The sequence below is a fragment of the Ambystoma mexicanum genome, chromosome 7p, assembly GCF_040938575.1.
Source record: "Ambystoma mexicanum isolate Mex_15411 chromosome 7p, UKY_AmexF1_1, whole genome shotgun sequence".
NCBI classification, from domain to species: Eukaryota; Metazoa; Chordata; class Amphibia; order Caudata; family Ambystomatidae; genus Ambystoma; species Ambystoma mexicanum.
In genome coordinates, this window is record NC_090939.1 from 598,967,605 (window position 1) to 598,980,622 (window position 13,018).

Below are 13,018 nucleotides of genomic sequence, written 5' to 3' on the forward strand. Positions count from 1 at the left end.
GAGAGTTTTGAAGTTAAATTCAGTACTGTAAAGTGCATCCACTGAATGGGCAAGTTACTTTCATTACAAGTTGCTTTTAATAATGAATATATTTGTACATATTAAAAAGGTGTTGGAGATTTATAAAATGTAATCATTACTCTTTTTATAACCCATAACCAAACAAATGTGGGTGTGGGTGTGGAAAACAGTAGCATGTCTAAGAGAATAAAGTTAATGATCAGTTAACGATCACAACAGACATATCTATAAACTGATGAATGGCAAATGGGCGCGGCCAGCTTTACCCAAGTGCTTTCACATCAGAGAAACGAGAGTTTAATTTTCTATTTTTCCTCGCTTTTTCACTGTTCTGTCAATAAACTAGGCCATCTGATCCCTCCACCGTACAGAAGTAGTACTGCATGTATTTAACACCTTTTATTTTAAGACCTTTAGTTAACCTCAAAAATTCATACACCAGTCCATTCGTATGACAATTTTCCTAGAACTACACCTTGGGTAAAGGAAAAATTACTTACCGGTAATATTATTTCTTTGGATTCTTCTCATCTTTATAGATATTTTTTTATTTTTAAGTGAAGGTATGGTTGGCCTCAAACCGTATACACTGCTTTGTTAAAACTTTACAAGCGAATGTTAGTTAAAATTCCTTCACGTGGATTCCAAAGTGGCAGCCGGCAAAGGAGGACTTGTGCGAGTGTCTCTCCCCGCCAGGACGCGGCAATTGCAGAGACAGCAAAGCGATCCCGTCAGGGCTTTGCGCCCCCCCCCCATGAAACGGCAATCTACATAAGGGAAGGGCACCTTCTCACCAAGAAGACACCTCCAGGAAAAACAGCGTGAGGCAGGGACCGGAGACCTGGCACGCAGCACGCATACAGCCCCAGCGTTCTGGAGACCCTCAGGCGGACAGCAACCCGATTAACTGGCGTAAAAGCAGGCGGGCACGGAGAAGGGGACAAGGAGTGCCGGCCCCAAACCCCTCCCCCACCCCCCCCGCAACATGGAGGAACTAATGGAGAAAAGCACTCCACTGGTGTTGAGACAACCAGCCCAAGGACGCAGACTTCAGCGCCAATCCAACCCGAGAGCAGGAAGACAAGGTACGCGGTGGGTGACAGGCTTTGGGAGGACTGGGCCCCTCAATGAGCAACATCGGAGCAACACAGGAACAGGTGGCATAGGGGCACGACCTCCCCCCGCACTCCTTTACCAGCAGTAGCGCAACTCCAAGGAGAGAACCTGGGGGGAGAAACTCTACTTGAGGAGGGAGGCACCACCCTCTGGCCCGATTCGCAGCGGAGCGCAGCGTCAAAAGCAGAAACCGCATCCAAATACCCGACGTGAGGGGCACCCAACGGTCTGATCCCAGCAAGGCAGCAGGGGTCGGCTGCGCCCAGCCAAGGAAACATTCCCAGAGGACGACCAGAACGTAAATCGTGAGTTACAATCATCACAGGACACAAAGGCAGCAATAAAAAAACAAAAAACAGAGAGGGGCCGTATGCAACTAGGAGCCTAAGGGATAAAGCTTCCCACCCACTCTGGACAATAAAGAGGCCCACACAAGGAAACAAGCACAACACAGGCCCCCACCATCCTCAGCAGACACCCCCCCCACCCCTCCAGCAGCATAACACCAGACCCCTTTGGGGAGAACCAGAAACAGTGGGAAGTCCAGATAGGAACCAAACAAGTGCAAGGTCGGTGGGCGCACCAAAGCCGACCCTTGGGGTGGGACAGGAGAGCAGCAGGGGAAGAAGACAGACCTCCACCAGGACAGTCAGGCACCCCAAGGACAACAGGAGGGGGTGGGGGGGGGGGATCACGTCAAAACCTGCTACCAAGGGATCTGCCCCGCGAGTAGTAGAGCGCCTCAGAAAGAGCCACAAGCGCAACACTACAGCCCCAGCATTTATGTCCAAATCCACACTGAAAACCATGACCCGAGCACCTCAATCCACCCCCCCCCAGCTGGGCAACCCAAGAGCATTAGACAACTTTGAGGCATGGATGACACAAAAGAGAGACGGGGGAAACCAACCGAGACTCTCACAACCCCCCCCCCCCTCAAACCCTCCCAGGAACGACCGGGGACAGGAGAGAAAGAAATGACTAAAGAAGACATGCAAAACTGCTTCAAAGAATTTCAGAGCCAATTCCTACTCTCCTTCCAGGAACAATTCCAATCTCTGAGAGAGGACATGAAACAATTGCTGCAAGAAGTAAAAACAGATATTGTGAAACTGGAAGCAAGGACGGACACATTGGAAAAAGTGGTCCAACAAATGGAAGACGACAACCAGAAATCAGACGAGGTGCTTGAACACCTATCTCGTCTATCCAGCTATCTGGAAATCTAATGTGAAGACTTGGAAAACAGATCAAGACGATCTAACCTAAGAATCAATAATCTTCCGGAAACATTCGAAGACAAAGACCTGACCAGTACGATTCACCAGCTATTCGCAGAAGTATTGTCAGAGGACTCAGAATCCCCAGTCCAGGTTGACAGAGTGCACCGGGTAGGCCTACAGAGGTCGAACGAGCCAGGGTCACGACCAAGAGACGTGCTGGTGGCGGTGATGTCGTATGGTCAAAAGAACAAATACTGCGCAAGGCAAGAACAATGGGTCAATTTAGAGTGAACAGGGAAGAAGTACAACTATACAAGGACCTGGCACAAACTACACTCCAGAAGAGAACGAGAATGGGGAAAGTGGTACAACATGTAATGTCCAACCAAGAAAATTACAAATGGACATTTCAAAGGGCGGCAACACAGGATCACATGCGAGGAAGGAGAGCAGATTCTGCACCTGCACCAGGAAGGCAAAGAAGATCGGGAGCAAGCACGAGGGCGACCAAAAGGCCCAGGAAAAACAGACAGTGGGAAGAACGGGTCGAGTAGGAACAAAGAAATGAAACCTAAACAAGTCCAGCAACCAGCACAAGCAGGAAACTGGAAGTAACTCGCCCTAACGGGGTGGGGGGAGGAGGAACCCGAAAGGTGATTCTGGAATCTCAAGTGGGGTTTAAGACCCCCCACAAGTCAACAATGAGGGTAAATGCAGGCACGAGGGACACATCGTCCGAGCGCTCCTAGGAACTTGGCTCCCCTCAGAAGTAGAGGGACAAATGAGGGGAGCAAAAGGAACAGGAGGGAGGGGCACAAACAACAAAGTTATGGGGGGGAAGAGAGGGGATAAAGGGGAAATTAATTCAGCCTCAAAGGGACTGAAAGAGGCCCGAAATATGGATAGGGCAAATCCAAAACCAGTAAAAAACGTAACAGACAATGTGCGGGGGATGAACACCCCGATCAAGAGGAAAAAGCTAGAGCGGCAGGCATGGAGAACGAAAGCAGACGTCTTAATGTACGAAGAAACGCAGATTAAGAAAGCAGATAGGGGACGCAATAAGATTAGAGGGTCAACACAAATATACCAAGCCAACGTGGGGGATAAGAGAGCAGGAGTCTGATCGCATTGCATGACCGGTTAAATGCACAAATCCAGAATTCCCTATCAGATACAGAGGGGTGATACCTCTTTCTGAATGTAGAGCTAGCAGGCAAAAAACATACACTAGCCTCAATATAGGGGAGATTATATTAGGAGGCGACCTGAACCTAGCATGGAATCTCACCCTGGACAGAAGCTCAATATCGCAACAGGGAACAAGTGTCCTCTCAAAAGCCCTGAAGACAGCATTCATAACACTAGCACTCCATGACTTATAGAGAGCGGTAAGAGGGGGAACACAGGGATTTACCCACTTCTCACATGTACACAACACCCAGTCCAGAATAGACTATATCTGAGCTTCCACAGGCTTAGAAGGAAAGGTGGGTAGCGCCAAACTAGGTCCAATCTCCCTTGCGGACCATGCCCCAATAACTGCAACATTCAATATGCACACGACACGGGAAGGGATATGGACATGGAAATTCCCAGCAGATTTATTACAGGATCCAATAATAGTGGAGGCTATAAAACACAAGATAGAAGAATACTTTTCCAATAACGATACGGGAGAAAGTACACAAGACATTATATGGGATGCCTTCAAAACTGTACTGCGGGCGACCTAATAGCCATAAAAGCATGAAGTGACCAACAGAGAAACAGCTAGGCGGAAGAGCTAGAGGGGAAGTTAAAAGAGCTACAGCAAGAAGTAGCAAACAACCCAGGTAGGAAAGCGGAATAAGCCCTCAAGCACTTACAAGGCCAACTAGGGATGGTACAGAGTAAAAGAAGCGGAAATAGCACTCCTACACCTAAAACATAATTATTATCTCAGAGCAAATAAAGCAGACAAACTAGCAAGACAATTACGGGAAAAAGGGCAGAAGAAGTCATTCTTGGAACTGCGAGACAAACGGGGTCAAATCAAGACATTGAACGAGGACATGGAGGAAATATTAAAGGACTACTACCAGTCCCTATACAAGTCAGATGAACCACGGGAGGATAGACAGAGGGAAAATCTCGAGAAGCTTAATCCCCCCAAATTTCAGAGGTAGACAAGACAGCACTAGAAAGTGACATTCAGGTTAAGGACGTTTTAACTCCTGAGAAACATGGCACCGGGCCCCTACGGGTACTCTGATATCTTTTATAGGAAATACCAGGACGTCCTGGCACCAAAAATTAACTAGCGTGTTTAACAGCTATAAGACAAAGGGGAACATAACCGAAACAATGAATGAAGCCAAATTGGTGGTATTTCCTAAACAGGGAAAAGACCCAACTCTCCCGGGGTCATACATACAGACCAATAGCCCTAATAAACCTGGACGCAAAGTTATATATCAAAGTGCAGGCTGAGAGACTAAACCATCTTCTCCTGACACTTATAGGACCAGACCAGTCGGGATAAATACCCACGAGACAAACATCAGATAAAACCCGAAGCATATGTCATTTAATTGAGAAGGCAGAACTGACCCACACCCCAGTGGTCCTAGTGTCCCTGGATGCAGAGAAAGCTTTTGACAGGGTGGAGTGGACCCAACATTTCAACACAATGGAATATATGGGAGTCATGGCGAACTATCTGCAAATGATTAAGGCCAACAACAACTCCCCAAAGTTTCGGATATCTCTGAATGGAACTCTGTCGAGAACGGTAGCCCTGAGCAGAGGCACACAAGGGTGCCCGCTCTCACCTTTACTATAAGACATTTATTTGGAGCCACCACTGATTGCATTTGGGAAGCCCAACAGGTAAAGGGGATAGCAATGGGGGGATGATCATAAGGTAATGACCTTCGTGGATGACATGCTAATAGCACCGACAACCCCAGGACAATCCCTACCATTCTTGATAGGTGAATTAGATCTATTTGGCTCTATCTCTGGCTTGAAAATCAATAAACAAAAGTCAGAGATACTAAATCTAACAGAAAATCCCTAGACAGTAGACAGACTAGCCCGAACCACACAACTGAACAACGCAACAGAAGGTATTCTATATCTGGAGATCAAATTTATGGCGTCAATAGGGCAGATGTATAAAGCAAACTATCAGAACTCCTGGGGAATCTAAAATTAGAACTAGCGAGATGGAACTCCCTAAACATCTCTTGGTGGGGCAGACTAGTTGCTTTAAAAATGACTACTACCAAAACTACTTTAGTACTTCGAAGCACTGCCACTGATAATCCGTAAACGTTCTTTAGATCTCTAAAAAAAATGAAATGGTAAGTGCCTATATTTGGAAGCAACTAACACCCTAGGATTGCAATGCCGACACCAACAGATCTGAAAAGCCAAGACAGACTGGCACTTCCCCACTTTCGCAGGTACTATGAGGCAGCACAGCTAAGGGTAATACGGGAATGGGTGGCGCATTCTCCTCAACACATCTGGACCAAACACGACAGGGCAGTAGCAGGCTCCCCCCTCTCACACCTCCTATGGCTCAACAAACGATATAGGAATCCAAACACTAAGATAAGCGAAATTGTGGGAGTAGGGATTGAGGCCTGGGACAAGGCAGTCAAAAGGGGGATCCCAACGACATTCCTGTCTCTGTTCTACCCAATGTTTGGTAACCCAGATTTTCAGCTGGGGATAGAACAGAACGTATACTCACATTGGGTTTAGACAGGCTGCAGCAAGATTAGAGACATGTATCAGGGTCAAACAATGACATTTTAGAGGTGGAGTCAAGTACCCCAACCCAAAACTCCGCCCCATGTTGCCTATATATTGGGAACCAGAAATAACGGCACGTGCCGTTCCAGTGAAAATGCCTATACTACAAAGAACCTTCGAGACAAGGTACCCAATGAGAAAACCCTACAGACAATGTTCTTTATGGTGAAGTTACAGAAAAAGTGTGCATTTGAACACGGGAGAAGACCGATGACGACATGCGAAGAGTTGACACTTGAAGATGAACGAGGTGAAAGAACAAACATTTTAAGAGAGGGTGCCAAAGATGAGCAATATTTCGGGCTCGAAATCAACATGCTCATGCTACAGAAACATTGAAGAATATGTAAATCAGTTTACACTTGTACAGATGCAGAAACGCAAGTAGAGAAAAAGTAACCTTAAAGGCTGGCTACATAGTGAATTAGATTGCAACGATGCGCCAATGTACATAATATAGGAATGTACAGAACGTGGATATTCCATGATGCACTTTAAAGCAAGACTGAATCCCATGGTTGGAAAGGACTTCAGTGTGTGGCGCAGTTAGAAATTACTGATGGCAAGGAGAATTTTGAGAAAGGCTTGGCTGGCCCAGCACCAAGAAGACTAGGCCACAGTGAGTTGGGCGCCTGTCAAAAGGCTTTAATGAACGTGAGAAAAGAACACATTTCTGTGTGAAGCTGTATGAAAAAACACTGAAGGCGTCAAGAATTTAATAGAATTAAATACAGCAGAAGACTCAAAAGAATGGTCTGCGGTCACATGGGTGAGATTGAAATAGCTTGGGTCAAACTACATGGAAAGGAGAAGACAGAATGATGCCACACTGCCTTTATTTCTTAGGCACAATCAGCTTCTGCAAGGCCAAGTTCAAAGCCCTAATTGACTGTCAGTCTGTAGGAGTGATGATAGATGTTGGGCTAATTGGTGGGGAGGCATGATCACGCCAAACCTCCATGCACCTGGAATGGTAGCCTGGGTGCTGCTAGCGTGAGGAATGTTCCAGACTGTACAAGAGTGCCAAACCAATCAGAGGGCCATGTAATAGAGAGCCCTATAGTTTGTATAACCAATCAATTGTGTATTTAGTGACGATGATGATGACCATTTATTTGGGATGGGCTTAGTTGCCCACCTGACTTAAGATACCCAATCATAACCTCAGGCTATACAGAACGTATACTTAGATGTTCCCTGAAAGCCAACCACCGTTACTCATACAGTTTTGTAGTTTGCCACGTAGTAGGACATCAGCAATGACAAGTTTTTGTTATAAAAATACTGTTTTTCCTTAAATATGTTGAGATCGTACTGTGCGGCGTCGGATGATGTCCCTTGTACTCCCTTTTTTAGACAATTGACAATAAAACAGAATCCAGTTTTGCCAAATTCCTGAGTCGTTTTGATTATTGATGTTTGAGTAACATCTGCATCCCCATCCACTTCTAAGTACTGCTACCTCGTCTTAAAGGATTCTAGGTCTGTGAGTTAACGTGGTAGCAGAGGTGATGGTTTAAGTTGCTATCGACCTAGTAGGCTTTTAATGGTCTCGGACTATCAGACGTCCTCCGCCATTTAGCTAGAGGAACGTGAAGCTCCCAGTAGATAGCGGCCATTAGAAAGAACTTGCTAGTCACTAAAAGAGATAGGTGGGACGGGTCCCTCTTTCACAGAATCCCCTCTCGGTTTCTACGGGCAGATGAGCGGATTGAAGGCTAAAGCGGCTGGTTAAGGAGGAGACGATCCTGAGGGTGAGGAGCTGAAAAACGAACGGTGAGTAGATTGAGAAATGTGGCAAAACGTACATTGCATGGGGAAAAATTATAATGGGGACGAGTGACGGAGGGTTGGTTGGGTATTAGGTTATTTGTAAAGAGTATGGAGTAAAAGTATATGGACGAGGAGCGTTCCATAGGATAAGCCCATAAGCCCAGGGGCCTGCGTTCAGGAACGTCAGAAGAGATTCTTTTGAAATCTGAAACAGATGATATAGGCGACAAACAAAATAGATTTTGTTAAAGTAAACAATCTAAACTCCCTGTCGGGAGTAATTTAGTGGCAGGCAGAAAAGAATACACAAGGAGGGTTGGCGAGGAGATAGCCACGAGGAGCACTGGCAGAGATATATGTGGGCCGGCCAGTTTGTCTATGTGTTTTGTATGTTATATATGTATATGTAAAGAAAAGGTGAAGTGTCAAAGAGCGACAAAGTAATTGAATTATGTTTAAAAGATGAGGGAGAGAATTATTGATTTATGTAGTCATTGAGAGTATTGACCAGGTAGGTAGATTGAAGCAAAGTGAGAAATAAAGGCTTGGAGACGCGACGAATGGTGCACGCTCATATTGCGTTGTTTTGCATGTTAACTATTGACAGGCGAGTGAGCCTCGTCTCAATGGAAGATGTTACTCTGCTTATACACTTGTGCAAGCAGTTGCCAAAACACGCACCCAAACTTAAACAATATAGTGCAGAATGGGTTAAGGGTACAGCAGATAAAATGTTCATGCCATGGCCACCAGGGGGATCGTTGTCCAAAGCGGTTTTACAACACATGACCACATACTTGCACACAGTGTACACGGGTAAGAATTTAGGAAAAAGATTAACTAGCCTAGAGCTTTGGAAGATGTATCAGGGGGAATGGGAAGATCCGCCTCCTGAAGACTGGATGCTTTACCATTGTAAAGAGGGGGGGTGAAGAGAGTTCTGCTCCCCCTACCGCAACTGAAGAAAAAGGACGACAATGCAGAAGACGAAGGAGTGTATCCACTCAGAGAACTTAAAGCGGCGGCAGGATATAGTAATCAACTTATGAACCGCCAGCTTATAGCAGTGATGAGAGCTCAGAGAAAGACGTGATCTCAAAAGTCCCACGGGACAAAGAAGTGAATGGCCAGGTGTGACCCTGGACATAAAAAGAGAAATTAAGAGATGGAAAGGAGAAAAAGACAAAACTGACGAGATAGAGCTCATACAGAATGAGTGTATGGGTGGTCAGATATTGCTCAGACTTGATGGGAAGAGCATTGAAGAAGTAAGGCAAAAGGACGATCAGGACGAGCAAGATAAAAAAGACAGGGAACAAGAGAAACGAATGAAAGATGAGTTTAAACGAAAGAGTAGACAAAGATGAGAACAAATGTATTAGGAAGAACTGCTAAGGAAGGAAGTAAGGGCAGAAGAACAAAGGAAATATGACAATAGACAAAGAGCGATCAAAGAACAAGTCAGGCTAGAAAAGAAGAGGTGAAGAAGAACAAAAATTAAGAGAGATTAATGTAAAGACGAAAAGATGGAGAAGTGTGTAGGGCAAATGAGAGAAAGGAAGCAAAAAGACAGGACGAAGAGTGAGTTAGAGAAGAAGCAAAAAAAGAAGGACATTTGATGAGGCAATGGAATGAAAGAGGAGACAGAGCATGCGACATTGATCAGATTGAAACAGAGTTAATAGATCTGAATTCAGTAGTAGCATGGGAAGACATAGAAGGATTCTTCCCACCGCAGGATCAGATGCCATGATCCTCTAGGGTAATTCTGGAAGAGGAATTTAAAGTAGGAACTATAGGGGGTAAAATTGCGAAAGCCTATCACAAGAGGAGGACAAAAAGTGAATAAAAAAACAAAGGGAAAGATAACCAATTTGAGATTTCCCAAAAACGAGGCAAAGAGGGAAGTCTGTTAAGTTACAAGCACTGCGCTTTGTCTTTGGACATGCTGACTCTGAACAGGGATGAGAAAGAAGATAGCCATTCGAGTTGGGGAGAAGATATGTCGGACAACAAAAGGGAAACCTTCCGTGGGGAGAGGGATCCGGTTTATGCGGTACCAAGGGATGTTTTTCGACAGAAAAAGAGGTTTGATGGTCGGATCTGGACCTACCTAAACCGAGGTCACCAGAACTTGTGGCGCGGCCAGGTCGACCTAAAGGGCGATCCCATAGTATAAGGGGGGACTCGCCACCATATGTGAACAGAATAAGGTCATTGCCAGGAAGAAGGCGTTCAGGAACCATTGTCCTTACTATGGATAGGCAAACTATGGAAGCAGATTGTGATTTTGGGATTTTGCAGTTTCCCCTGTACAAAAAGGAGGGGCCAGACCGCAGTATATTCCATGGCCCCAAATGGATAAGGACAACTAGAGATGTAAATTGCCCAGTTTAACATCAGGTGCGGGAAAATTGATTTATGAGTTAGAAAAGATAACTGGAGGAAACACGTTCGCCATAGGGGACATTAAGGGTCTCCATGCAGCCATCCTTGGGGAAAGGGCTGACGACATTTGGATGAGAGCAGGATATGCAGGAGTCACTGCGCAGAACACAGCCCACGATGGTGCACCATACAATAATTGAAGAGCAGCAGTCTGGAAAGCGCTTAAAGTACAATATCCTGACACGTCAGATATGTGAGCAAAAATGGCACGTAAAATGCAGGAAGGGGAGGATGCGCTTATTTACATTCAGAATTTCCAATAGCAGTGGAGCTTGGGAACCGTGGGGGAAATCTATACCGGTATTCTATCATATTTTATGTCGGGGATTGCCAGAACAGGTAGAAAGGCAGCTTAAGAAGCTGGTAGGTATGGAGTCGAAGCCATGGCCAGAAATACAGCGGACCATAGCGCATCATTGCAGATTTGTGGCAAGAGAAAAATAGACACTAGAAAGGTTGAGGAAGCTAAAATAGTGCAGAAGAAACTGCCCTAGTATGCTATAGGAGAGGCAATGCTAACCAGTGGAGAAGGGCCAGGTTCACAGCAGTTATGCCATAGGTGAATAACCAACTGCAGTTAGCGCAAGGAGGAAACTGATTTATGCCGAGAGGCAGAGTAGGCTTCCGCGGAAGAGGAGGCTTTTAGAATAATCAAGGACGTTTTTGAAAAAAACAAGGGGGCAATCCAAGCATGCAGGATGGGCAAGTTAGAAAACTCCCTCCTGTATGTTGGACATGTGGAATGACAGGACATATAGCACGAACATGCGGGAGCCAAGGGTATGTACAGAATGGGCAATTCTCGAGAAGGGGTTGAGGGGTACAGCTTATCATCCAGCATATAGCCCACAAAGCAGGGACGGGTTGCCCAAGATCACTCAGTGTATCAGACACAAGCACCACAAACGCAGCAGGCTTTGCAATCACCGCAAGCAGAATTAAGTCCGCTGCAAGGACAGTCACAATACAGGACAGTTATTGACCCCTAGGATAGGAGGTGTTACTGTAGAGGGTGGGAATCCTTTCACGGGTACGGGAATAAGTATGTATCCACAATAGGACAGCTCACTGGGTGACTCGATGTGTTCAGTACTGTCTATGACATCCAATCCTCAAGAGGAACCAAGGGTTGACGTCACGATAGGAGGCAAATCCTTTTCTTTTTTTTAGTCGAGACTGGAGCGACTCGCTCATGTATACGGGGACGGACATTTTTTATTGTAAGGTAATGCCATGAATGCTCAGGGATTCTCAGGAGCTACAAGTAGAGTTCCTTTTACTGAAAAATGTACAGTTTCTATAGGAGAATGTGACATGTCTGCCCATTATTGTATTTGAAACAGACACCAGTTAACATACTGGGCTGAGATTTAATGTTGATGTTAAACAGGGCCATTTCTTTCACTGATGAAGGCATAGTGTGTGCTACGCCAGGAATACATTATTTGAATGTAAATGAGGTCATCATGGCATTCCCAGGGCAAATAGCTTTGAGGGGAAAACCGCTAGAACCAGAGGTTTTTTACTACGGGGTACGCATTTTGTTAACATGGCTACCTGGATTGGTGGGAAAAGTAATGAGAATACCTGATGAATTTTTGTTCAGAGCACAGATACCTATGGGCGAAGACGGGGGACAAATATTTCCCTTAGAATTACAGGCAGCCATAGTACGAGGGGAGTTGGCCATGCTGGAAGGATTCGATGACCAGGGCAGGCCATGGAGAACAGTGATTTCTATTGGAGAAGAATACCGATTGACTAGCGTCACTGATGAGGATATGTTTAGAGACGACCCGTCAGATGACGAACAAGTGTTTGAGATGAGTATCGCATATTGGATCAGGACAGAGAGGAGAGCGATCCCACAGAAAATGGTGATCGTGTGGCAGCCTCCCACATGCTTTGATGAGGACATGGAGAAAATACCATTCTCCCTATGGACTTCAGGTCCTTATGACGTAGGCTTGTTGAAGGGGGTTGGAGAAGTCAAGATTAAGTTGAAGCCAGGAGCAATTTTACCTTGAATGAGGCTGTACCCCATCTCTCAAGAAGCGGATGAGGGGATTTTTAAGACTATATCAGCTATGATGGATCAAGATATTTTAGTGACACCATGTATTACCGCAGCGTACCCTATCAGAAAATCTAAGGGGGGGGATGTGCCGCTTACAGGACATGATGCACATTAACCAGAATGTAGAGGCAGAGTTTCCTCTAGTTCCAAATCTGGCGACGATCTTATGTAGTGTTAGGCAGAAACCTGTGCAGTTCCCTTAGGGAACACTGCAAAAGATTTAAGACTACAGGTGTTGGCAGTAAACCCACTTGGTAGCAGTCTGTACCACTCAGGTTTACCTGGTAGCTGTGGCTGAGCAGTCAGACTTCCCTCAAGAAGAGTTAGGCAGTACACAAAGTATACACACTAGGCACTCAGATACAATAATACAAGCAAACACTGACCAGAGCTTTGGTATCAAAGTATATAATTATTTATTTAAAAACACACAGTTGAAACACTCCAGCACTCTTATTGTAAAATATCCTAAACACAGTTACTATTATGATATATACACCCCTTTTTCCCTATTAGATAAATCACAGTAAAACACCACTTATTTTCATACAGAGGT

The 13,018-nt window shown here is 45.4% G+C and overlaps 1 protein-coding gene across 4 annotated transcripts in view; it reads right to left on the bottom strand.

Moving 5' to 3' along the window:
- Nucleotides 1-13,018, bottom strand: part of HERC2 (HECT and RLD domain containing E3 ubiquitin protein ligase 2) — a 2,956,340-nt gene that overhangs the window by 924,929 nt on the left and 2,018,393 nt on the right. The window lies entirely within an intron of this gene.